The following is a 26924-nucleotide window of genomic DNA, read 5'->3' on the forward strand; positions in this document are numbered from 1 at the left end:
ATGGTCTCCACGTCTTTAATTACCATGGATGATAATTACATCTGTACATGGTGCATTCTGAAGTGGCACAGGTCCAGCAGGATTTGCTACTTGTGGCAGTGGAAATCATATTTGGATTCCATGCCAATACTCCAATGCCCATAGATGTCCAGGAAAGGAGTTCTGGCATAGTCTTTTCCCTGATATGCTAGTTTTCTGTGTGCAGTGAGTTTTTGACAGGGGAGAATATTCAACATGGAGATCCCTGTGGCACCACCAGGGCCAGACCTCCAGACACAGGTTCAAGGTCACCACAACCCAGAGTGTTCCCAAATGACACTGGCAATGTTTTCTTCTACTTCCTGCCTTTCCAGGGCAAGCACAGTGCTGCAGAATGAATTTCTAGAGCCAGGCCCACCATCTTCATTTCCTCTGGGACCCAGGCATTTTGGGAAACGAAGATGGTGGATGCAGCTGTGGAGCTCTGCTGTGCAGCAATGCGGTATCAGTGCAAAAGGTTTTTTTTAAAGACAGAAGAAGAAAAGACTCCTGCTGCTGCCACTGCCACTGTCCCAGTAAGTTGGGGAGTGGGTGGTTAAGAGGTCCTTCTTCCTTCCTTTTAAACTCTGTACTCTGGCTTTTGAAAAATGTGCAAAACCAAAGTCTCATATATCATCTAAAAGTGTTTTATTCCTGTATGCTTGTCAACAGACATTTCAATTTCTTTCTTTCTTTATTTAAAGAGCAATCCTATGTCCCCTAGACTGAGTCTGGGGAGGCCATAGGATATTCAGTTCCTGGATCCCAAGTTGGAGACAGCACTCTGACCTCAGACCCGGGAGTCTGAGCTCCCTGCCCCCTCCCAACCAGCACAGAGAGAACCAGACCAGCTGCTTCTCTGAGGCTGTAAAAGCAACCTCAGAGGGAAAGGAGTGTGCTGGTGGGTGGGGAGGGGAAGGGACTGGGGAGGCTGGCTTTCAGAGCCCTTCCCAGCCTCCTCTCCCCTCCACCTCCCTGATGCTCCCTTAGTTTATATCCCACCTTTCTGACAAAAAATGGTGCTCAAGGCAGCTAACCACAAAAAGCAGATTTAACCAAAATCTTAAATTAAAACATAACATAAAAACCAATAAAAACATAACAATAACAGAAATAACAAGCACCCATCCAATTAACCCCCCTTTAGCAACATACCAGCTTATATGCGAAAAGCCTTTCTGAATAAAGATGCTTTTGCTGCCAACAGAGAGGGGACCAACCTAGCCTATCTTGAGAAGGAGTCCCGGAGCCTGGAAATGACCATGGAAAAGGCTGCCTGTTGGGTCCCCACCAAATGTGGCCCTCTGACAGTGGTGGCACCGAGGGAAGGGCCTCCCCCCAAAACGTTAAAAGCCAGCAGCTCATACGGGAGAAGGCAGCCTCTCAGGTAGCCTTGTCCCAAGCCATATAGGCCTAGGCATGATTGTGAGGAGGAATTTGGAAGCATTGGCATCTGTTTTAGACCAATTTGTGATGTCTGAACCCAGACAGAATGTGGTTAAGGGAAACCAACCAACTGCAAACCATAAATTCTGAAGCTGGCTTGTTTTCACTAATTATAATTAGCCACAGTTTAAGATCTGAACATAATGCTACACTGAGATTAATCTAAAAGGAAAGCAGAAGCTTCCAAGCTCCTGATGGCTGTGCCAGAGGAGGAGAGGTATGTGAGCCTGAGGCTCACGTTAGCTTGTACTTGTAATGCTAAATGATGGTTTAGCATTAGCATTACCCTGACAAGACCGAGGTACTTTTGGTGGGAGACAAGAGGAGGCTGGGGGATGTTGACCTGGTGTTGAATGGGGTACGGCTACCCTTGAAAGACCAGGTCCGCAGCCTGGGGGTCATTTTGGACTCCCAGCTGTCCATGGAGGCTCAGGTGTCAGCTGTGAGCCGGACAGCGCTGTATCAACTCCATCTGATACAGCGGCTGCGCCCCTTCCTTCCCGACCATCTGCTCCCATCGGTAGTACATGCCCTGGTCTCCTCTCGTTTAGACTACTGTAATGTGCTCTACGTGGGGTTACCCTTGAAGACATTTCAGAAGCTGCAGCTGGTACAGAACGCGGCGGCTCGCCTGATTAAAGGCAGCTGCCGGCGAGATCACATCACTCTAGTGCTGAAGGAGTTGCACTGGTTACCAGTTGTTTTCCAGGCCAAATTCAAGGTGTTGGTTTTGACCTTTAAAACCCTATATGGTTCCGGCCCAGCCTATCTTAAGGAGCCCCTCCAGCAACACCAGACAGGCCGCTTAACAAGATCAGCCTCGGATGGCCTTCTCTCTGTCCCATCAGCCAGGACAGCTAGACTGGTGGGGACGAGGGAGAGGGCCTTTTCTGTGGTGGCCCCCACTCTGTGGAATTCCCTCCCTAGGGAACTCCGCCATGCCCCCTCTTTAATGAGCTTCCATCGTGCATTAAAAACGTGGTTGTTCAGGCAGGCATTTGGGGTGGGTTAGGGTATTTTAGAAAATATTTTTACTGTAGATTTTTTTTGGTTTAAACTGTTTTATTATACGCTGTATATCGCCCAGAGTGGCTGGGTGACCAGCCAGATGGGCGATAAATAAATTTAATAATAAATAAATAAGCCAACCAGGTCATTGTGTCTCATTACCTGCTGCATTACAAGGGTGTAATAAACTCCCTTCCTATACTGCAGTTAATCTAAAAAGGAAGCAAAAGCTTCTAGTCTCCTTACAGCTGTGCCAGAGGAGGAGAGTAGTGAGGGAGGGTGTGAGCCTGAGGCTCAGTGCAGCTTACACTCATGGTTTAATGTTATGTGCAAAGCAAGCCACTGTAGGCATGTCTATACTAGGCTTTTATTGCATGCTTGTGATTGGTCACTCACAGAAGTTTGAGTCCTTTACATGACATTGTCAACCTCAGGGCGTCCCCATGCTTTCTGACATTTAACCCAGGTTTTAAAAGATTAGAGATAACCCAATAGGGAATGTTACTCTGCTATATCAGCAGTGTGTAATTTTGCAGTTCTGCTATACAACAGTGCCATCTAGTGGCCATATAATGAAACATATAGAACTTGCAGACAAATGAAGTCCCCAAATCAAAGCACATGTCTGCCTATGTAAAGGAGCTGATCTTAATCCCACAAAGAATCCAGAAGCAATAGCCCTGGTCAGTTGTGAGATAAAAAGCCTGGTGACGAGAAGACCTGAGTCTCATTACCTGTTGCATTACAAGTGAATAGTAAACTCCTTTCTGTGCCATGAGTTCATCATGTGTCCTCTGTTCGACAAGAAGGCCCCTCTCAAAGCCAGCAATAACATCTGGTGTCCTGATTGTGGGGAGTCTGTGAGCAATCACAATGGTGGTATGACCACTCCTGGCCTTAAAAGAGGAAAGAACACAATTGTTTCAAAATATAGTTCCATACACAAGAACCATAGTCTACACGCCAATTGTTAATGTATGTTTGAATCAGATACTTCTGAAATGACTTCAAGACCATTAACAAAATGAGAAGTTGTGGGTAGGTATATCTAAAATGGTATTGTTCAATGGTATAATTTTTAAAAAAATCACAGTTGACTCATGCTGCTGGATCCTACACACATTTGCTTGGAATTAAGTCCCAAGCATCATTTCTTTGTCCCTGGCTGGTACAATGCAGTAATACAGACTTTGCTTATACTTGTCAACATTTGAATCTGTTGCCGATTTCTCTGACATTCCTAGTATTCAGTCAAGTATACTTGTCTGTTTTGAAAACTTGGAGTATTGATTTGTGTCCTTTACCTTCTTCTGTCTCCCTTTGCTTAAGCATAAAGTACAAGGGCTTGACTGCTGGAGTCCATGGCATGGAGAGGAGGGGAGGATAGGTGGGTGGGGCAAGCAGGTGGGCTTGCCAAGCAGGTCTGGGCTGTGCGAGCAGGGGGTGGGGTGGGGCAGCTTGTCATGCTCCTCCGTGCCCCAGATGGAGATAGGTCCATCCATCCCTAGCACTAATGTGCATTTGTGCAAGTGCATATTAGTGTAAGTGTGCATTAGCACATTAGGTAATGCACATTTGTGCAAGTGCACAGTAGTGCTAATGTGAATTAGCACAAGTAGAATAAAGTCTGGTAAAAAAAAAATCTGATTCTGTCAATGAGTAGATGATGGAATGAAAGACAATCTGTAAAACATTTAACAAAATCCAGACATCCCTACTAAATGCTAATTTACTTTTTGATGGGAAGATGGTCACCTTTGTGCACAGAACTGAGAATGCATGCATTACATTTACTGACACCCTGGTTTCCAGTCCTTTCTGTTCATTCCTTATGCTTTGCTGAAACTCAGCTTTGGAAGCTATGTAATCATAGCAGCAGATTTACCTTGTCAAGTGCTGCTTGCATTATGGATTCACTCTGAGCATCCAGAGCAGAGGTAGCTTCATCCAGCAGCAAGATCTTGGGGTCTTTGGGCTATAGCAATGCGCTGTTTCTGCCCTCCACTCAGCTGGGCTCCCCTTTCCCCAACCATGGTGTTAAATCTCTAGGACATTCAGAACACAGAAATCAATTGAAATCACATTAAACTTTCATCACTGTTAGTTGGACAAACAAGAAAAGGTGGTCAGTGTTCAAGTTAATGCCTTAGAAGCATTCCACAGCCAAACCAAAAAGTTCCAGAGCAAGCAGAGAAGATTTTTGCTTTTGCCTGCAGGATGCCATATCTCACTGAGCGTAGAAGGGACTAATCACTTCCAGCACCTAGTATCACACAGATGGTGCCAACAATACTTGTATCCTGGAATCCATCAGGGGCTAATAAACTGAAATGCAATCCAGACAAGACGGAGATGCTGTTAGTGGGTGGTTCTTCTGTGTGGATGGAGGGTGCTCAACCTGTTCTGGATGGGGTTGCAGTCCCCTTGAAGGAGAAGATTCGCAGCCTGGGGGTTCTTCTGGAGACATTTTTGTCACTTGAGGCTCAGGTGGCCTCAGTGGCACGGTGTGCCTTCTACAAACTTCAGTTAGTGTCCCAGCTACACCCCTATTTGGACAGGGATATCCTGGCTTCAGTTGTCTATGGTCTCATAACCTCCAAGTTAGTTAGTTTACTGCAGTGTGCTCTATGTGGGGCTGCTTTTGAAGATGGTTCAGATGCTGCAGCTCATGCAAAATACAGTGGCCAGAATAATAACAGGGACTAGAAGGTCTAAATATATTAGTCCGACTCTGGCCCACTTGCACTGGCTGCCTATATGCTTCCAAACTCAATTCAAGGTGCTGGTTTTAACCTATAAGGCCCTACGTGGCTCAGGACCACAATACCAGATGGAGCACCTCTCCCGACTTGAACCTACCTACACTCTACGCTCAGCATCCGGGTGCCTCCTCTGAGGGAGGCTTGGAAGGCAGCAACAAGAGAGAGAGCCCTCTCAGTGGTGGCCCCAGAACTGTGGAATGATCTCCCTGATGAGGCCCGCCTGGCACCAACATTGTTATCTTTTCAGCGCCAGGTTAAGACCTTTCTCTTCTCCTAGGCATTTGGCAGCACATGATGAGTTCTTAATCAGTCCTGGATTTGTCTTTTATGGCTGATTGCTCAATGTTGTTTTTAGATATAGGTTGTCTTGTGTATATTGTTTGTGTGTTTTATGTAAATGTTTTTTGAAACATTTACACTGTATTTTAATGGGTTTTTAACTGTACTTCAATTGTTAATGTTTTTAAACTTTGTTAACTGCTCACAGAGCCTCTGCTACGGGGCGGTATAGAAATGTAATAAATAATAATAAATAATAATTGTCTGAGAGCCACAGCTGATACTCTCCCCATTACATTTAAGAAATCTTTTAAAATATGGAATTGTTAGAGTTTTGTATCTGCATACACTGACTGTATATAAATACAGGACAGCATTCATTCATTCATTCATTCATTCACTCATTTACTTGACTCCTTCATATTGGCTCTGTTTGCACGTAACGGCAACCCATTGGTTTTTAAACCAATAGGCTGTTGTGCACAAAAGGTACCCTGCCTGCAGCACACCAACCGTTTCTATTTTACTGTGCAACCCTCAACTGGCTCCTTCATAGGTTGTGCAGGGTTGATTTCCATTTCATCTAATCAATAGATCTTTAGCATCTGTATCTGAAGCGTCTATGGATCTCAGGTTATGGCTTATTCAGCAAAAACTCTTGTTCTGTATCTATTGAACAGCACAACGGCTCTTTAATAAAGGTTTCCCTAAGTCGGCTAATTGTTGGAGGTGTAACATGGCTCATACTTCTTTTAATCATATGTTTTGGCAATGGCAAATAGTCGCCACTTTTTGGGAAGAAGTTATTATATGGATAAACCTTGTATTGGAACACTCTTTAATATACACTGATGTACATGCCCTCTTAAATTATCTACCTGCTATTTGGAAGTTAACACATGGTTAACACAAATGGATTTTCTGCACTCTTTTTACAACTAAAAGACTGTTGTTACAACATTGGAAAGATAAACACTCAACTAGTATTACGCAATGGATCGAGGACCTGACAATGCTTTCAACATTTGAACAGGTGGCATATAGACACTGCTTGTGAATGGATACTTATATGGATATTTAGTCTGCTTTTGTTGAAGTTTATGTATAATTCATAAAAAGCCATATTTTTATATATAGACACATTTCATTCAGATGCATTGAAACTGATATATTCAAATCTATGTAGCTACGTTTTTTTGTTTTCCTCTTTTGTTTTGTTGAAATTCTATAATAACAATTAATTTAAAAATTACAAGAAAAGGGATTTTAGAATAATAATTAGGAAGAACTTTCTGATAGTATGAGCTGTTCAACAATAGAACAGACTGCCTCAGAGGGTGGTGGATGCTCCGTCATTAGAGGTTTTTAAGCAGAAGCTGGATGTCCACCTATTGGGGCTGTTGTGGTGATGGATTTCCTGAATCAGTCAGGGATTGGACTAGATGACCTTTGAGTTCCTTCCAATTTTATGATTCCATGATTTGTAGCTCTAGCAACTTACATATGACCACACAGCCCCAGATGCAACAAGAAGAGGGCTAATAGACAATATCACCAAGGTCAGCTTCCATCCATACACAAATCCTATGATAATCCCAGTCACAAATGTGGAAGAATACTGGATTATTATAGTGATCTTGTCTCCAATGCCTTCATGAATATTGTTAATATCTCTGCAATTAATAGAGGAAAACCATGAGAGTCAGTCATTGTTTTTATTCACATACCTTTCACATAGGATAGTGGCCTAACTATAAATTCAGATTGTTGAATAACTAGGGTTTGGAATCTGTTTTTAAATCTGTTTTGTGTGTGTGTGTGTGCGCGCGCGCACGCATGTGTGTGGCCAGAAACCAAGTTAAACCTCTCAGGTGTTAAAAGATCTCATTCTCTTTCCTTGAAAGCCATAAACTGGCTTTTAAAATAAATCTGCAATGCCACAGAAAATAAATCTGCAATGCCATAGACACACTGTAGATCATATAATTACTGTCTAAAGGAACATTACAGTCTCTTTTTCCTCTCTTGAGGATTATTTTAACAAGAAAATAGGACTGGAACAACAAGGAAGAGGAACTGCCTAAAGTCTAGGGCATTGCTAGCAAAATCAGAAAAGATGCAGTATACATAAAATCAAACACAACATCCAAAAATTTCATGGGGGTCATTTCTATCTTCCTCTGTATACCACTAGTAGTTCAAAGTTATTAAAAAAAACACACCCAAGTGATTTAAGTATTCAGAAGTTACGACTCGACAAACAAAGGGCAAACAACATGTGCCTCACCAAATCTGCAGAAACAGTTACTCCTGCTAGAGTTAAGATTTGCACCATGATGCAGTCATTTCCCATAGGTGTAGCATTCTGGATTGCACACAGAGGTCCTATGCTCCATAAGAGAGTCTCCTTTCGTTTTAATGGCGGAAACAAATTCACATACACGTTCCTCTGTGTCCATGGATATGCTCTCTCTGTTGCAATTAATGGGGCAATCCATGCATGCAAGAGCTTAATGTGTGGTAATTTAAATTAGGGCTGTGCACTGCTTCAGCCCGAGGCCTGAACCCCGAGTCAAAGCAGGCTGCTTCAGGCCACTTTGTGCCCCCTCCTAGGCGAAGTGAAGGGGGATGAAGTGACCTAGAGCGGGTCGGGGGCTTGGTGTGCTTCGGCCCCCAGCCCAGCGCCCCCAGCGCCTCCAGGTCCTTACCTGAGCTGAGCTGCCTTTTCCTCACTGCTGCCTCTGCCGGAAGTTCCAGGAAGTTGCCATTTTAAAAATGGTGACTCCCTGGAAGAAGAGTCACTGCACGTCCAGGCCTCAGGAGGCGGCGGAGGCAGCGGAGGTGAAGACAGCAACAGCGGGCGGCGGTGAAGGCGGTGTAATGGAGAAGGTGGCAGAGGAGGTGGCAGCCCAGGTTAGGAGCTGGGGGGGCATGGGGGGGAACCTGCTTCAGGTTCGGGGCCGAGGCGAGTCGGGGCCTCCCTGCATCTGCCTGAGGCGGATTGGGCCCACCATGGAAGCTGCGAAGCAGCTTTTGATTCGGATCGGGGGGTCCCTGCACAGCCCTAATTTAAATTAATATAAGTTAATTTAATTAATGGAAGTATCTTTAGGACAATTAATTCAGCATAGACAATGACTGTATATGCAGTCCTTTTAAAAAAACTAAAACCCTGCCAATCAGCTGTTTAGTGGGCAACAGGGGACTGAATTCAATCCCTGCACCTTTGTCTAAACACTCATTTGGCAGGATTTCACTCCTTGAACATGGCTGCACATACACAGCCCCTGCTGTTTGATCAGGTAGGAGGAAAATGCACGCAGTACCCATCTGTGAATGTGATTAACCAATCACATTCACATTTACACTAGACTGTAAAATGTTTATGCTATAATTTGGGTGCAGGCAAGGGCGTTGTTGTCATATACCAAGAAGATAACCAGATTCCCGGGGCTAGAGTTCATCAACCTAATCCAGTTCAGGATCAGATGTGATCCTAAACTAGATTAGGTTGATGAACTCTAGCCCCAGGAATCTGGTTATCTTCTTGGTATATGACAACAACGCCCTTGCCTGCACCCAAATTATAGCATAAACATCTTACAGTCTAGTGTTCAATGTTCCAGTCTGGATTTTATCGAACCAGCCCATCTCTTGGTGAAGCACAGTGAAAAAGAACTTATCATGTATTCTTGCTGTTTGTCTTGCAGAAGCAGTCACAAAGGTTCAACTTTCAATAAAGGTGCAGAGCAAGACACCAAAGCCAATTCCAGTATAGTAGTAAGCATGCCTGTCAAAGATATTAAGAGTCAATAAAGCATTATGTTCTAATTTATTTCTATGCTTCCTTTTGGCTCCAAAAGCTCCCAGGGGAGCACACAAAAGTGAGAAAGGTGAACAGTTCGTTATATTGAAGAAAAGAAATGCATTTGCAATCTGTAAGATAGTTGCTAACATTCACACACACAATTCAAGGCAGACATTCACACAAGCCTGGGATTGTAACTTAGCATTTTCATGAACAAAGGCACTATGGTCTGATTCGCTTGTCATAGGGGCATATACAATAGAGTAAGAGATTCAACATAACTTGGTACTAAATTAAATATAACTGCAGATTCACTCATGCAGCTCCAAATATACAGCTTAGGCTAGATCTACACTGTTGCTTTTTATCAGTATTGAAGTGTACTGATAACAGTTGGGGCACGTTATGCGTTCCATATACCGCTTTTCTAGCATTATTTCCCAGTTTTAATTTCGTATTATTGAAAATACAGCAATAGGCATCCTTGTGTGTTCCATGAGTGATAAATGCGCAAGAAGAATATAGCATCACCATGATGGGATCATACCGATATGACATGAGGTGTATATCTGGCCACAGTCACAGGTAGGAAGGCAAGCAAAATTTGGCCTAACATCAAGACGGAACAATAGCTCTCCAAAGCAATAACTGTAAAGGTTCTTACATGGCCATTTCAGCTTGTATATCTGTAGCTGCTTCTGGACATGATGAATTATTCATTTGTGTACCATCTGTAAAATAGTAATAGTCATAATCAGAAGATTTTTTTTGAAAGACATTTTGGGAATGCCACCATTTCCACAGTACTGGAGTCTTAGAGGGGGGGAAAGCTTTGATTACTAAGCTTGTTAAGTAGATATGTCCTTTCTAACTTTCAGACCTAATCTTTTCTAGCCCTCGGTTTCTCTCTAGACACCTTAAGTCTATCACTGTCAAAAAAAGAGCAACTAAAGAGCAATGGAGGGAGAAATCCTATGCCCCTTAGACATAGGATTTTTTGGTTTCTGGGCTCTGACCTTGGAGCCCAGAAACTGCACTCCCCTCCCCCTCATAGCCAGTGTGGTTCTTTCTGCTATGTCTCCATGCTCGGAGACAGGGGTGGTCCCAAGGGCAGGGAGGGGAGGTGGCTGAGGAAGCCGCGTTATGCAGCTTCCTATGCGCCATGCAGCCTCCCCATCTCCTGCTCTGAAGCTCCCTGGACAGACAGGTAAAATCGCCTGTCTAGCCAAAAATGCAGGGTGCTTCGGCCACTCTGTATTGGATAGTAGTCAGCCTCCGAGTTTGGAGGCTGACAACTATCTCCATAGGACTGCGCCCCAAAGCAACTAATGATTGATAAAATTTGGGAGACTATGAGTATGTATAAACATACTCAGCAAGTGCAGTGAGCAAGGAATCCTAACTCAAAGAGTTTTTTGTAGTTTTACTTTCATTATGTATTGAGCGTCTACTTAGGCCATTTTACTGTAGATAGTCTATATCTGATATACCTATGGAACAAGATTTATAGCTAGTGAATTCCTTTGTTTCTTTAGTTATTTTGATTTATTATTATGTACATTCTTCTTTTAAATTCTGATAACTTCATTTCAAAATAAAATAAAATTTCATGATTAAAAAATGCACTCAGCATAGTACATCAGTCTTACATAAAGATATTTTCAGTATGTTGTAACTTTATGTAAGCAAAATATCAGACTTTCACATAACCAATAAGTAATGCTAAATACACACACACTATCACCCCATGTTGAAGTCATCCATGAAAAAAGGGAAAAAACTGTAGGACGCGATCCTAACTAGATAGGTGGCTGCCTCTGAATTCGGGGGCGACCGCCTATCCAAAGCAAGGCAGGAGAAGCACGGGGGTGGGGATCATTCCCTCTGCACCTCTCCTGCCCTGCTTTTTCTGCTAGACAGCTGTTTTCAGCTGTCTAGCTGCAGGGGGGCAGAGCAGGAGAGGAGGCTGCTGTATGACACATAGGGTGCGTTGTGCATGGAGATCCACTCTTCCCTCCCCAGAGCACCCCCAGCCCAGCCCCTTTTCAGATGCTCCGCACTCCTCTTCTGAGCGTGGAGGACGGGGCTTCTCTGTGCTGCCTTGGAGGCAGCACGAACATGCGGGGAGGTTAGTTTTCTGGGAACCGACCTTGGAGCGCGGGCTCTGAGGTCAGTTCCTGGAAAACAGCATATCCTATGGCCGTCTAGCTGCTGTCTAGCAGCCAGAGGATTGCTCCCTCTGGAAGGTATTTTATCACACAGGAACTGTCACAACAAGTATCAAATGCCACTATTCTTTTCCTGGCCATAATAGAAAAGAGCTTCTATCTCTACTAATGCCACTTTTTATTGCTTTAGGGATTCATGTGTCACATTTTCAGGATTATAATTCTATGAAGATATGAGTTCTGTTTTCAAGCCACATTTTTAATCAGCCAAAACCAGCAAAGAGATGAAAATCATTTTTTGAGGCAATTGGGTGGCATACATGGATTTGGAACTTGTGGGTAGATCCAACTGGATAACTGTTATTGGCTTGTCCCAAGACAAATTTTCTGTAATGGTTTGTTAACCTTCAGTAAAAGTTAATTTCTCTCATTATTTATTAAACACCTGGAGAGGACTTTCTTTGACTACATTTCATTGAGATTTCCTCTTTAAGAAAAATTGTCAGTACTGATAGTATTTTAAAATCCTGTCTCCTTCAATGGCATTCTCAGGGCTGGAAAGTCAGAATCCTAAATAAGCGGCTTGGGAAATTTTGTGATTTTTACCTGTAGACGCTTTTATGCTGGTTCCCACAAAGCTGTTTGTCACCTCGCCAAAGACAACGATCAGAAGCGGCAGTCCAGTTCCAGCTGCAGCAGCTGAGATAGACCCTACTATCATTAATAGGATATCAAATCCATCTGCAAAACTAAACTACATTGATAAAGAAAAACAGGGAAATATGGATGAAATTATGGCAGAATGTTTATTCAAATCATCTGAGACTTACTCAAAACATTCAGATAAGGAGAAGTTGAATAAGTGGGATGGTATGCCTGAAAGACTGAATGAAGACCACACTAGCACAGCCTTGGGCCCTCCAGTCATGTTAGATTACAACTCTAATCATCCCCAGTCAGCACGTAAAGGCTACCTGGTTATGGAAAGTTCCACAGAGGTTCCCATATTGGAAGGTCCAGTGCAAAGGTTCCCTGGGCTAAATAGTGTGGTGTAAGAAAACTTATCTGAGAAGTGGCCAACTTGAAGTTAAGAAGGGCAAAAGGCAAGCTACCTTTGTCATGGTAACTAGAAAACTTAGAGAAAAAGATGGTAGGAGAGAGAGCCCTGAGAGAGAGAGAGAGAGAGAGAGAGAGAGAGAAGGGTATGGGAACGTGAATAGTGTCAGCTGAAGGCTGTTGGCTGGAGAGAGAGAGAAGTGTATGAAACTCAAGGTGGAGGTTTTGCCTGAGTAGATGGAAGAAGACCAGAATAGTAGGCCCAGCAACTATACAATGAGGAGAAAACCTTCCTCAGAGAGCAGCTGCTGGGCCTTCTTTTTGTTCTATCTGCCCTACATGCTCAGAAGACTGAGCTCTCCATTCAGGCAGAGCTTTCCTCTTGATTTTCAGGCAGGCTCTTCTCAGCTGTCAGACAGATCTCTCTCCAGCTATCTCTTTTCAGTCATCACTTTTCGCTACTTCTCTCTCAGGGCTTCCTTCCTCCCACTGACACCTCCCTCTTTCAGCAACTGGAATTAGTCATCATCAGCCCACCTTTGATCTCCAAGTTAGCTTGTAGTTGGTCCATTCCTCACACTATGTGGGTATTCAAAATCTCATTTAGAAGCAACTGGTTTTTTTTAATTTAATATCAACTGTAAGAGAATAAATTAAATTAATAATGTTCTTCTGAAGTTGATGGTTAACAAGAGCAGGCCCAGACTCAATCAGCTGGTTGCCATCATTACTTGTCGTATGGTACAGGTCCTATATGGTCACTCTTTCTTTGCCCTTTAGGGCATTTTTGTTTGTTTGCTTTCTTGATATGAAGCAATCTAGGACCAAGTAGCAGAGAAGGAAAGATACTTAGGGCACAATCCTATGCATGTTTAGATAGAAAAAAATCCTATAACTCCCAGTATGCCCCAACCAGCCATGGATTGCACCCTTAATTGTCTTTTTCAGATAACCCTCAACATTACACAAGGAAGTATCTGTTGCATCTAGGACTACTGCCTCCCTTTAGTGGAAGGGACCCGGGCAGGGATTGCCCAATGGATAACAATCCCCTTGCTAACTACTGTCCTGTGTCTGATTGCAGGATTGCAAGATTTCACGTTTCTGCTCCAGGCCCAGCTAGATTCTGGACCCATGCAAGTCTTGTTTTCAGAATTGTCACAGCGCTTGTTGAATAGCTTCTTAATTGGTATGTATGATGGCAAGAAAGAAGGAATTACACATGTTTCTAATTTAACTTAACTTTAAAAGTCTATGCTTAAATAGATACATGCACAAAACTTTAGTGTTGCTTCCAGTTTTGCTTTTTGAAATGTGACATATATCAATGTGCAAACATACCATAGAACCTTTGGCCTGTCTGGATGTCATTCTCCTCACATTATTTACTGTAGGATCAAGATTACTTGCTCTCACACACTTCCTCGTCACTCTTTCTCTACTTTCCTCAGAGTATATAAAAGGTAACATTTTCTGAACTGAAAATGTGATTTTTACCTGTAGACACATTTACGCTGGTTCCCACAAAGCTGTTTGTCATCTCGCCAAAGACAATGATCAGAAGTGGCAGTCCAGTTCCAGCTGCAGCAGCTGAACAACATTTTCAGTTCAGAAAAAAGATTCTATGATTTCTTTGTTCTGTGAGGGAAGCAGGGAGGAAGTACATGAGGCCGAGGAATGCTCCTGTTCTCCCTGCATCTGTAGATGTGGAGAAGTCAACATCTAAACTACCACCCCCAAATGACAGACAGAAAGCAAAGCAACAGATTACACACTCACCAGCTCAAAAAATCCAACCATCTTGATGTTTTCCTTTTTTTCTTTCTTTGACTTCTCATTTTCCTTTCTAAAAAGATTTAAGCAAAACATCAAGACAACCTGATTTCACTTGAGCCAAATTGAAGACACCAAAGAGCTTGAGAAAAACCTACTTTTTCTTGTTCTTTTTAAAATGACCATTTTGTGCATCTGTTTCATTCAACTGGAAAGCAGGGTTGTCATCGACATTGCTTGGAAGCTCTGTTGATGGGAAAGTTGGCTAGAATTAGCACAGTAAATGTGCTGAGAACACTGTATCTATCTATCCCCCGTCACTGTACTTATACACAGGATTAAAAATGCACAACTAATTGCTTTTGTTAATGCCATTCAAGAAGATCTAGCCCATTTGTATTGTGCATGCACATGCAGAGAACTCTACAGTGCAATGAAGTGCAAAGGTAAAGAAAACAAAGGTTTTCTAAAAAGGTGTGTAACAAGGCAAGTGAGAAGCTCTCTGAACACACTTCAACCAAACTACTACTTCACCTCTATAAATAGGATTTTGAAAAGTTTTCAATGTGTCTTCTTAACATCCTTATACAGGAAAGTGCACGTAAAGAGTACAGAGATGATTCTCTATTCTAAGTTCCCATTAGCAGGATGTCTGAAAGCATACTAGATTTGAATAATGGTACCTTGGTCTGTAAAGGTGTTTCTTACAGCTACAAAAAAATCTAATGTGTGTTAATGCTTCCCTTCCAAGTCAATGACATGCATTCATATGTCAATGAGATGCTAGAAAGTTTATATTTGTTTATTGCTCAACGGGCCGCGGTGGCTTAGTGGTTAAGACGCTGAACTGCAGACTGGAAGGTCGACAGGTCAGCAGTTCGAGACCCGAGTGCAGCGTGATGGAGTGAGCTCCCGTCTTCAGTCCCAGCTTCTGCCAACCTAGCAGTTTGAAAGCAAGAAATTGCAAGTAGATAAATAGGTGCCGCCTCGGAGGGAAAGGTAACAGCGTTCCGTGCACCTCGGTGTTCAGTCATGCCGGCCACATGACCACGGAAGCGTCTTCGGACAGCGCTGGCTCTTCGGCTTAGAAACGGGGATGAGCACCGCACCCTAGAGTTGGAAACGACTGGTTGGAGACACCTTTACCTTTACCTTTATTGCTCAACAATTATTTAATCCACCGATGAAATAATGGAAGGCCAAAATAAGCTCTTCACCAGAATCTCTCAGGGTAGATTTCAGAGGACTTCACCATGGCCACATTCAGATGCAACAATTAGCCAGGGTTCCAGAGAATCCTGGCTTGTTATTTATAAGCCCACTTAGCTCTTCCCAACAACAAACCATGGGTTATGCGAGAATTATTTAACCCTCACATAACCCCCAGTCCCTGGGTTTGCACAACATGACAAACACAGAATATTTAAAATGGCTGCACACATGCACTGGCATGTGCTGCAGCCCACCGTGGTTTAAATAAGCCATGGTGGGCTGTTTGATCATGTGAACCGGCCCACTGGCTTATGACTCTGGCTTGTTTGGGGAGAGACAAGCCAAAATCCTTGGCTTGGACCTCGTACTAAACTATGGACAGGACATCCGTGGTTTGTTTAGCCACTCCAGCTTGCAGGAGGTGCCAAACAGCAGCACTTGGGCAGTGTGCATCAGCATACTGCTTGTCACCAATAAGCCAGGGTTCCAGAAAATCCTGGCTTATCATGACATCTGAACACAGCCATTGTGTTATTTACTTTCCCCATAAAAGCCTTTTTATCAGTTGCAAGATGCAGCACTGCAGGAACAGATCGTCTGAAACTCCCCAGCCCAATAAGTCACTTAGAGTTACATTATGGAGAGAAATCAGTTTGCTGGATACATGAGATTCAAGCAGAGTAGTTTGGAAAGTGTTGTCCATAATACACGAGGACATGCAGGTTGCCATACTACTCATGTAGATTTCCAAAGCCAAAAATGCAGGCTCTTCCATTTGGCAGAATGGATAAATAATAAGCATTTTTACACAAAGGTATCCACATAAGAAGCAACAATTAAAGATATCACAACTTGCCAGGTTTGGATACTTCATTCACTGTGTAACTTCTCAAATGATCCTTCAAGGTTTTGTTCTGCGTTACAGTTTAAAACAGAGAAGTAAATGGTATTCACCAAAACTCTGCATAAAAGAGAGCACAATTAATCATCTTGCTGAGATAAGATGCTCATTTTAAAATTGGAATTAAACGTTTTTATTTAGATCATCTTCATTTTTCTTTATTTTATTCCTTTTACACATTTCTGTCACTCAGGTCCACTGGATAAGTATTATCGCCAAACAGGACCGGCGTCAAGCGTAGGCATAGTTGGGCACCTGTCAAGGGCCCACCGACCACAGCCCCCTGGAGCTGTGCCTCCTCTTCGCCCTTGTGACCTGATTGTTCACCTGCTGCTTGGTGTGGCCCAGTCAGCAGTGATGGTGAGGAGTAGGAGCAGTAGGTGCCTACTTGCTCCCTAGCTCTCTGCCTGCCAAGCAAGCAAGCAAGAGGTAGCAATGATGAGGAAGAAGATGAGGAGCGATAGCCGCTGGTGACAATGCTGATGAGAAGATAGGCTCACTGCGGGAGGGGGCCCACTGAGGGGGTTTGGCCTGGAGCAGGCACTGCTCTCAAAAACAGTGAAATGAATCATATCATATCACTATTAAAAGTAAGAGCAGATCTCATTTTCAGGGCTTACTTGTGGAAATCACTGCTTATTTGAGTCTCAAGGGATGGGAATCACAGAGGATTGTGGCTGTTAGTCAGACACGGTAAAAGGCTGCAAGCCCTTACACACAACAGTGTGCTGCCCTGGAAAATACGCATAGGATCGCAGCGTCGGCCATTTTACAAGAGGGGCGGGGAACTGATTGCTGGTCGGTGGGCCAGATGACCTTATCCCTCCCTCCGTGGGTCGGATGATGTCAGGGGGCAGGGCCACCCCCCCCCGACATCATTTGGTGCCTGGATGCCACACTGGGTGGTTCATTCCACTGTGTGCATCGGCTGGGCTTAGCTGCACTCTGGCTTAGCTGCACTCTGGCTTCCCTCTCTGGGGAAGGTCCCTGTGCAACTAAGCCGCAATGAATAACTTGCTGTATGGATAATTCACCTGGTGTATTGGCAGATGTGGGCAGGCAAAGCTAAGCAACCCAAGCAGCTCCTGTGTGTGTTGCACATCATCCTGAGTGGGGTGGCGCACAGTGTGGGAAGGGCAGGGACTGGACCGGCACTTACAAGAGCTCTTGCAAGTGCTGGCCGAGGGTGCCAGCGCCCCTTCCAATTGGAACCCCCTTATTATCTCAAATCTGTTACCTCCAATTCCTCTCCCTGCCTCCTCCCCAAGCTCTTGGTCCTCCAGGTAGGGAAGTGGGTGGGACCCATGGAGGAAGCCCAACCCTCTGCTGGAGGTTCCCCACTGCAGTTTTACAACATATGATTTCCTTAGTTGTTAATTAGCCTTTAAGGTTTTAAACACATGGAAAATCTAAGAACAACCAAGTTCCGGTTTCCTGTCGATAAAGCAACTTTGAGAGGAGTGATTTGGTGTTGGGGGTTTAGCAGGGTTAACCTTTCCCGAGCAACTACCAAGCCTTTCCCAAGCAACCACCAATGTAGCTGAAAGTATGTCAAGGAAGCAGGCAGTGCAGTCACAGAAATGGGTGAATCTGTCCTTGTGTGCCTCCGCAAGGTGGGGGTTCTAACTCCAAGGGCACCACTGAGAAGGGAAGGGGGACCTCACACACTTTCTTATCTTAAACACACACACACAGCACCACTCAGTCTTCAAATTATTTAGGGATGTATTATTTTTACTTTTTTACAATGCAATGTTAAAACCTGGATGGCAGAAGCATTTTTAACGCTGCAATCCTTTACCCATTTACCTGCAAGTAAGCCCCACTGAACTCAGTGGGACTTACCTCTGACTAGACAAGAACAGGAGGATTGTGCTGGTAAGCAGCTAGAGCAGTGTTACGGCGGTAGTCCTATACACACCAAGCAGCAAGTCCCATTGAACAGAAGGAGACTTACTTCTGAGTAGACATGTATAGGATTGTATACCTCCTAGGTGGGTGTGGATGTGATGAAGCAGGGGTCTAAAGATTTCTTCAGATCAGAGGAAGGATTTTGTAACTGGGTGGCTCCGAAGAGTTCCAGTATCACATGGGGTGGCCAGATGCAAAAGAGGAACAGGGATCCTGCACCTTTAGTGTGGAGAAGAGGGAATTTCGGCAGGGGTAGTTTGCCATCTGACATTGCCAGGTCGGAATTAAGATTGCCGGGAGAATTATCAACAACCTCAGATACGCAGACGATACCACCCTAATGGCAGAAAGCGAAGAGGATCTCAAGAGCCTCTTGTTGAGGGTGAAAGTGGAGAGTGCAAAAGCTGGTTTGAAACTCAACATTAAAAAAACGAAGATCATGGCATCTGGCCCCATCACTTCCTGGCATATGGAAGGGGAAGAAATGGAAGCAGTGACAGATGTTATTTTCTTGGGCTCCAAGATCACCGCAGATGGTGACTGTAGCCATGAAATTAAAAGACACTTGCTCCTTGGGAGGAAACCTATGGCAAACCTAGACAGCATAGTAAGAAGCAGAGACATCACCTTGCCGACAAAGGTTCGTATAATCAAAGCTATGATTTTCCCAGTAGCAACGTATGGCTGTGAGAGCTGGACTATAAGGAAGGCTGAGTGCCAAAGAATTGATGCTTTCGAACTGTGGTGCTGGAGAAGACTCTTATGAGTCCCCTGGACTGCAAGGAGGTCAAATCAGTCAATCCTAAAGGAAATCAACCCTGAGTGCTCATTGGAAGGACAGATACTGAAGCTGAAGCTCAAATATTTTGGCCACCTAATGCAAAGAGAAAAGTCACTGGAAAAGACCCTGATGCTGGGAAAGATTGAAGGCAAAAGGAGAAGGGGACGGCAGAGGATGAGATGGCTAGATAGCATCACCAATGCAATGAATATGGACTTGAGCACACTCTGGGAGAGAGCGCAGGACAGGAAGGCCTGGCGTCCTATGGTCCATGGGGTCACAAAGAGTCAGACACGACGGAATGACTGAACAACAAGTTTGCCATCTCCTCTGCTCCATGGGGCAGGAGCCTTGTTCCTCTTTGGCATCCGGCCACCCTAGTAGCAAGCTTGCCCCCTTCCCCGCCACCACATTCCAGCCTCTAGCATCTCCTCATCTGTGACCTTCCAGGGGAAAATGTGTCACCTTAAGATTGGGCAGTGCTTCTCCAGCTGCCAAGCAAAAGTCCTCAAATGCCTTTGCCCTGGAGATGTAGCGGACCTTGGCTCTTCTAAACCTTGCCACACCCAGGAGCTCGGTCCCTTCCCCTAAGGTTGGGTTTCACGATGGGACAAGAAGGGGGTTGCTTCGAAGAGCCCGCCCTCAGATGAGGAGAGAGAAGTCCACAGTCCAAACACAGCCTGTATTATGTGGTTAATTCTTGTGCAGTTCCGTTGTGAGCTTTGAGTAGTTTTTAAAAATGAAAATGTCAAGATCAGCGTTCGAAAGACTGCCATATAGGAGCAAATGACCTGTCAATAAACCTGGTATCTTGCGAATGTAATTCCGTCTACAAACACTCCACAGTAACGAACTCTTCGCCGCAGAAACTTCCTTTTGTCTACTCTGACTAAGGGCTAGGGATGTCAGAGAATTCCGCCACGGGTCTCGGGGAGGACGAATGCCAGCGCATTCGGCCCCCCGAAATCGGTGGCAGAACGGTCTGCCCCCCCTGCGCCCCCCACAGGACGAGACTTACCTGGGGCGGATCTTCCTGGCGGTGGCGGCTCCGGCGGCAGTTCATCGGTGGCAGCTGCAGCGGCTGGTCTTCTGACCGGCTGCTGCTGCCGCCGCCATTTCCCGGTTTAAAAAAAACAAAAAAACGTGATAGATTGCATAAAGATTTACATAGCCTATCACGGCTAGATTTTAAAAAAGCACTGTGATAGGCTACGTAAATCTTTACATAGTCTATCACGGCTGGCTAAATAAAACCAAAAAACCCCCACGCGTACGCAAATGGCGGCGCCCTTATTGCGTTCCTTATTTTGGCACGTCTTAGTCTACGTAAATGTTTACGTAGACTAAGACGGCGAAAATAAGGGGAACGCAAATAGCGTAGATGCTACACTATTTGCGTTCCCCTTATTTTCGCCGTCTTAGTCTACGTAAATGTTTACGTAGACTAAGACATGCCAAAATAAGGAATGCAAATGGCGGCGCCCATGGGCGCTGCCATTTTTGTACGCGTGTTGTTGTTTTTTTAATCAGCCGTGATAGGCTACGTAAACATTTATGTAGCCTATCACAGCTGACTGCAGGGACGCAAACGGCGGCGGCTACAGCCGCCATTTTCATCCCTGCTAGCCAGCGGCCGGATGTCCGGCTGCTGGCGGAGCTGGCCGGCGGCTCCGCAGAATCGCTGCGGAGCACAGCCGGCCGGCCAGGATTCTGGGGGTGGGGGAGGTATGGAGTGCCTCCCCCCCCGGCCAGGATTCTGGGGGGAGGGACGGAATGCCTCCCCCCCATCTCCCTAATAAGGGCGCAATCCCATGCATGTTAAGACAGAAAAAAAGTCCTACAAGTCCCAGCCAGCCTGGCTGGCTGGGAGTGCTTGGACTTGTAGGACTTTTTTTTTTCCTGTCTAAACATGCACAGAATTGTGCCCTAAGAAGGCAGAAGCCTGGATTTCTCTTGTGGATCAGATGAGCAGAAAGGCAAAGGAATCCAACAAGAGAACTCTAAAAAGGGCAGAAAAAATGTTGCATCGAACACAATTTTTCAGTCTTCTTTAGGATTCATATATAGAAGTAGGTTTCTGTATGCAGCTTACATAGTTGCAGACTCCTTGCCACACCCATGTTGTAATCATAAAGTCTCACTCAAAATGATGTGTATCTTTTGGTGTAAATAGGGATCCACGGCCACTATTTCTTGGGAGAACTGGATCAGAGCCATTTTCTTTTTAGGGCAATATTAGAAAATCCAGAACGAGTGGGTATTAGTGATGATCTCAGTAGTAACGATCCGATTAGTAATGATCTGAGTAGTAATGATCTGATCTCAGATTTGGTCTGAGTAGGTTTAAAAAAAAATTAAGCCATCTGACTTCCCAAACTAGTTTGAAGGCCAAACTAGTAGAGCAGAAATGAAATGACACAAATTAATGAAATTCTGGCTGCACTCTTACATACCCTCATACCTGGAAATATCTCCTATTAAATCTAATTCGACTTACTTTTAAATAGACCTATATAGGATTGCACTGTCAGCAAACTCCCCAGGTTCACTAAAATTCACTGGCAAATTTCAAAGCTGAAACTCCTAATTTGAATGGTGAATGTTAAATTTTACTTTGAAACTGGAGTTCTTTACAGTGCAATTCTTTTCATCTTCACTCAGAAGTAAGTCCAACTGTTTTGAATGTGGCTTACCTCCATTCCTATTTCCTAGTAAGGGCATTTTTGCTTGTATCCCTACACCTGTTCACTCTCTTGATGCTTTTTATTTTGGTCAGGGACTGATATGAAGTTTTATAAGCCGTTGGCAATAAAATGTTGTCAAAATATAATAAATGCCATTCCATGTCATTTACCAGATATAACTCTTAAATACTGTTGAATGTCAACTGTCAAATTTCAAATGTTGAAAGAATTGTCATCAATGTCAAATATTGATTTCAAATATTCATAGACTACTAAGAGTATATTTGATTATTCAGAGAATACCTGGCAAATATTTGCATTTAGAAATTAAACAGTGATCAAAATTATGGGGCTGGGACTGTAGATTAGAGGTTGAGCACATGCTGAAGGTCCTAAATTCAATCTCTGGAATCTCCATGTAGGGCTGGGAAAGTCTCTTGTCTGAAATCCTGGAGAATTGCTGCCTGTCAATGTAGAGGAGGCTGGGATAGATGAACCAATGGTCTGTCTTTGTAGACGGTGGTTTCCTATGTTCCTAATACTTAAACACTCAATCTGATATAGAATTTACCCTTGTCTCTAAAATCATATACATATAAAACATCTACTTGAGGACCCTTTTAAATAGGGGTAGACAAACTGGTACCCTCCAGGTTTTTGGACTACACCTCCCATCACTCCCAGGGCTGAGGCTGATGGGATCTGTAGTCCAAAATGTCTGGAGTGCACTTGGTTGCCTACCTCTGCTTTAAACATTACCCCGGCTGTATGAAAGCCACTTTTCTGCCAGCAGCTCCTGGATAGCTCGGGTAACATTTAAATGACCCAAATGCATGGAGAGGACGGGACTGAACATGTCAGTCTTTCCCACAGAATTAACCCCTTGCCCTCACAGCGGTGTGACAGTTTTGTGACTGAGAGACCTGGGCTATCACCACCCACTTGTGTAGCTGGGCCATTTAAATGTTATTCCAGCAGCACAGAAGCCACTCCAGGAAAAGCAGTTCCCATGTGGCCATGGTAATGTTTAAAGGGCCCCTTGCAGGCCCCACATCCAGCTGAAAATATCCCAAGAACCACCTTGAAACAAACTGCTCAGAAACCTGGTTCTTAAGCATAGTTGGTGATCCAGGTCACACATGGCAGAAACAGTTGAAAACCAAGCTATACTGGAGTAGACCATGCATCGTGTCCCACAAATACATACATCCCACCAGGGTCTATTCCATGGCCATACACATGCAGGCTATTTCCATGGTCAAGCAGTTCAGAACACTCTTAGGCTACTGCTTTGATGCAGGAAGTGATACATCGACAGTATTATTCCAAGCAGCCTCGATTGCGACATTAGCTTGCCGCTAGTCGTTCCTTCTCAGATCATCAGCAATGCTCTCATATGGAATCAATTTTTGTGAGGATAACATCTGTTTCCTTCTTCTGTATCACTTGCAGTAAGATCTGCATCATTTTAGAACGTTCTGTTAAACTTCCCGCAAAAAACCAATTTTTTAAAAAGTGTGCTTTTATGTGGCTGGTACTGGCAGCAGAACCAAATACCTTGGGCATGCTTGACAAGGGTGCAGTGTGCAGCAAAAGTAATGGGCCATCGTGATGGACTTCCAGATGAAAACCAGTCACTTTGCTACTTCTTATATAAATCATACTTACAAAATGGGAACATCCTCTGGCGGCTGCTATCAGCCTGATGACTACTGGCCACAGGGAGGTTGCGTCTCTCCCTTCCTAGGAAGATGGCCACATCAAGGGTGAGACCAGCCATCGGCCAGAGACTGAGCCAGCTGCAGGGAGTAAGCTTCCCCTCTCTTTCCTTGGAGTAAGGCTGACCAGAGAAACCTCTGTTTCAACTGCCAGTTGCCCTGGGACTGAGTGAGGGCCAGTCTGAATGAGGAGCAGGGCCAGTCCTGCCATTAGGCAGAGTAAGGCAGTCTCCTCAGGTGACAGTTGCTAGGAGACAGCAGCAAGGTGCTGGAGGAGAGAGCTGTGGCCCATGTAGCCTGCCCTGCACCCTCTAAGCTTGCCTGCTGCCTTCAGGTGTGGTGGAAGATGCTGTCCCATTGCCAATGTTGAAGAAAGATGCAACTGCCAATCCATTTAGCTGTTATACATGGAATGGGGTGTGTGTGCCATCTTGCCCTTTGCCTCAGGCAGCAAAATGTCTTGACCCGGCCCTGATGAGGAAGGCACTCTGGCCTTTGCCACCAGCAAGAGGACTAAGGGCTACTGGGTCGTTGCACCACCTCTAACAAAAACACCAGTAAGGGGAAGCCAGCCTGGCCCCCGATGGATATAACTCCCTGTTTACAATTCACAACTTCACTTTGGCATTGCCAAACTGATCTCTGTTACTGCCTGTCCTCTCCTTCCCTTCAGTGTTCTATCTTTTTTAGTTTGCAAACTTGAGGGCAGGGCCCATGACCCATCTTCATGTATGTGCAGCATCTAAGCATCTGCTGCCAGCACTGTATTCCATTTTTGATTGATGTAAGGTGCCTTGAGAGACAATTGTCTGAAAAACAGGATAAAAACATAATGAATAAATAAAGCAGTGGTTTATTTTCTTCATGTAAGGTATTTTTATCCCTCTCCTCAGTCAAAAAAGGCTCCCTGAGTGGCTTACTTTCAATCAGCAAAAAATGCGGTCCCTGCCTGCAGGCTTACAATCTAAAAAGATATGATGCACATGGAAATAGGGAGGGGAAAAGGAAAAAAGAAAAGAAAAGCAGACTGTCAGCAGGGCTGGTGGAATGACATGTTTCCTGCCTCATCTGCCGGGAGGAGGGGATGGGGGAAAAGCAGCCCAACTGGAGCAGGCTCTGATGTTCCCTTTGCCTCCTCCTGTCCCCCTTGCTCCTCCTTCGTTTCCACAGGGCAGTTGGTTTCAGATAGCCCTGTGGGGTGGGGGGATCCCAGCTGGAGCAGCCCTCGATGTTTCCTTTGCCTGGTCCTGTCTCCCTTCCTACTCAGACAGCAAACTTCAGTCTTTGAACTCTGTTTTTGGAGACCTCTGCAAGCCTTAGTCGATGGGCTGATTCAATGGCCCCTCTCATCGCTCTGGTGCTCTTATTCACTGACCCCCCCCCCCCGCAAACAGCACCTGAATATACCCATGCTGTGTAGAACCTCCAAGCAATGTGTTACTGGGGAGAGAGTGGGGCTGTGCAAGGAACCTTAGAACCAGGACAAGAGTGTTAGTAGCATGTCCCTGATTTTCAATATTGTAGGGTATGTTCTTGTACCATACGATTATAAGATAGCTTGCCTTTGAGACAGCTATTTATTTATTTATTTATTTACAATATTTACAATATTTATATACCGCTCCTCATCAGAAGATTTTGGAGCAGTGAACAACATAATAAAACAATGGTTAAAAGAGTTTGAAAAGTTAAAACATTTTTAAAAAGACAGATCCCAACGAAGTGGAGTTCAACAAACCACGGCTGGTCATGCAAGGAAGGCCTCTTGAAAGAACAACATTTTCAAGAGGCGCCGGAAAGAACACAATGTTGGCACGTGCCTGACCTCTAAAGGCAGGGAATTCCACAGGAAGGGGGCCACGACACTGAAGGCTCTTCTCCTGGTGGACTCCAACCGGGCCATAGGTCCATGTGGAACCACCAGGAACATGCCCTCTGATGATCTCAGTGACCGGGCAGTTGGTAGGGAAGGAGGCGCTCTCTCAGGTATCCTGGTCCCAAGTTGTTTAGGGCTTTGTACACTAGTACTAATACCTTAAACCTGGCCCAGTAGCGAATAGGCAGCCAGTGCAGTTCCCTCAGCAAAGGAGTTACATGCTGAAAAGGGGCAGCTCCCGACAACAGCCGAGCTGCTGCATTCTGCACTAGCTTCCAGACCAGCCTTAAGGGCATCCCCACATATAGCACATTGCAGTAATCCAGTCTTGAGGTTACTAATGCCTGTACCACCGTAGTCAAGCTCTCCCTGTCCAGGAGAGGCCGTAGCTGGAGAACCAGCCAAAGCTGGTAAAAGGCACTCCGAGCTGCCACGACTACTTGGGCCTCCAGCGACAGTGATGGATCTAGGAGTACCCCCAGACTACGGACTTGATCTTTCAGAGGGAGTGCAACCCCATCCAGAACAGGCAATGAGCCTATCTCCCAGACCTGGGAACCACTCACCCACAGGGCTTCCATCTTGCCAGGATTCAGCTTCAGTTTATTGGCCCTAATCCAGCCCATCACTTTGTCTAGGCACTGATTCAGGACTTGCACAGCCTCTCCTGATTCAGATGTCACAGGGAGATAGAGCTGTGTGTCATCAGCATACTGATGGCATTTAGCTCCAAATCCCCTAATGACCACTCCCAGCAGCTTCATATAGATGTTAAACAACATTGGGGACAAGATGGTACCCTGTGGCACGCCATAGCTCAATTGCCAAGGGGCCAAAGAATAGTCACCCAATGTTACTTTCTGAAATCGGCCCCATAGGTAGGACCGGAACCACTGTAGCACAGTGCCTCCAATACCCATTCCATGGAGTCAATCCAGGAGGATATCATGGTCAATGGTATCAAAAGCTGATGAGAGATCAAGCAGAAGTAACAGGGTTGCACTCCCCCTGTCCCTCTCTCGATGAAGGTCATCCATCAGGGCGACCAAGGCTGATGCAGAACGTTCTTCCAGTCTAGATTTGAGCTCTGTGCCAGTTGTTCATGCAAAATTGCCGCCCAGAGGCTATTTCCCCCAAAGGTATTGTACATAAGTTTAATTGAATGCCCAATAGGGCTCCTGCACCTTTAATGCAGGTGAAACTTGTCATGCCGGCTGCCACAGATCAGCTGAGGAGGGGGACAGAAAAGTCCTGAAGCCTCAAGAAGCACATAGATGCAGCAGCTTATGCATTTGACACTGAGGAGTGGGGCAGTGAAGCCCGCTCAGGGCAGAACCGCAGCCTCGAGAAGCACTCAGATGTAGCTTGTGTATTTGGCTCCATGGCAATACACTGACACAAAGACAGGACACATTTTATGCTTTTAGAAAGGGGGAAAATGTTTAAGATGTCTGAATAACAAATATATGCCCCCTTTAAGCAAAAAGCTCAACCTTGTTCAAAACCTCTTGTGTTTGTAGTCA

The 26924-nt window shown here is 44.8% G+C and overlaps 2 pseudogenes; both read right to left on the bottom strand.

Annotated features, from left to right (window-relative positions):
* LOC146344920 (ATP-dependent translocase ABCB1-like) overlaps nt 1–26924 on the bottom strand; it is a 216791-nt pseudogene that overhangs the window by 19202 nt on the left and 170665 nt on the right.
* The window catches only part of LOC146344921 (ATP-dependent translocase ABCB1-like), a 71055-nt pseudogene that overhangs the window by 6279 nt on the left and 37852 nt on the right, over nt 1–26924 (bottom strand).

This window comes from Heloderma suspectum, chromosome 5 (assembly GCF_057233095.1).
Source record: "Heloderma suspectum isolate Gila_16-S chromosome 5, 16-S_ref, whole genome shotgun sequence".
Taxonomy (NCBI): Eukaryota; Metazoa; Chordata; class Lepidosauria; order Squamata; family Helodermatidae; genus Heloderma; species Heloderma suspectum.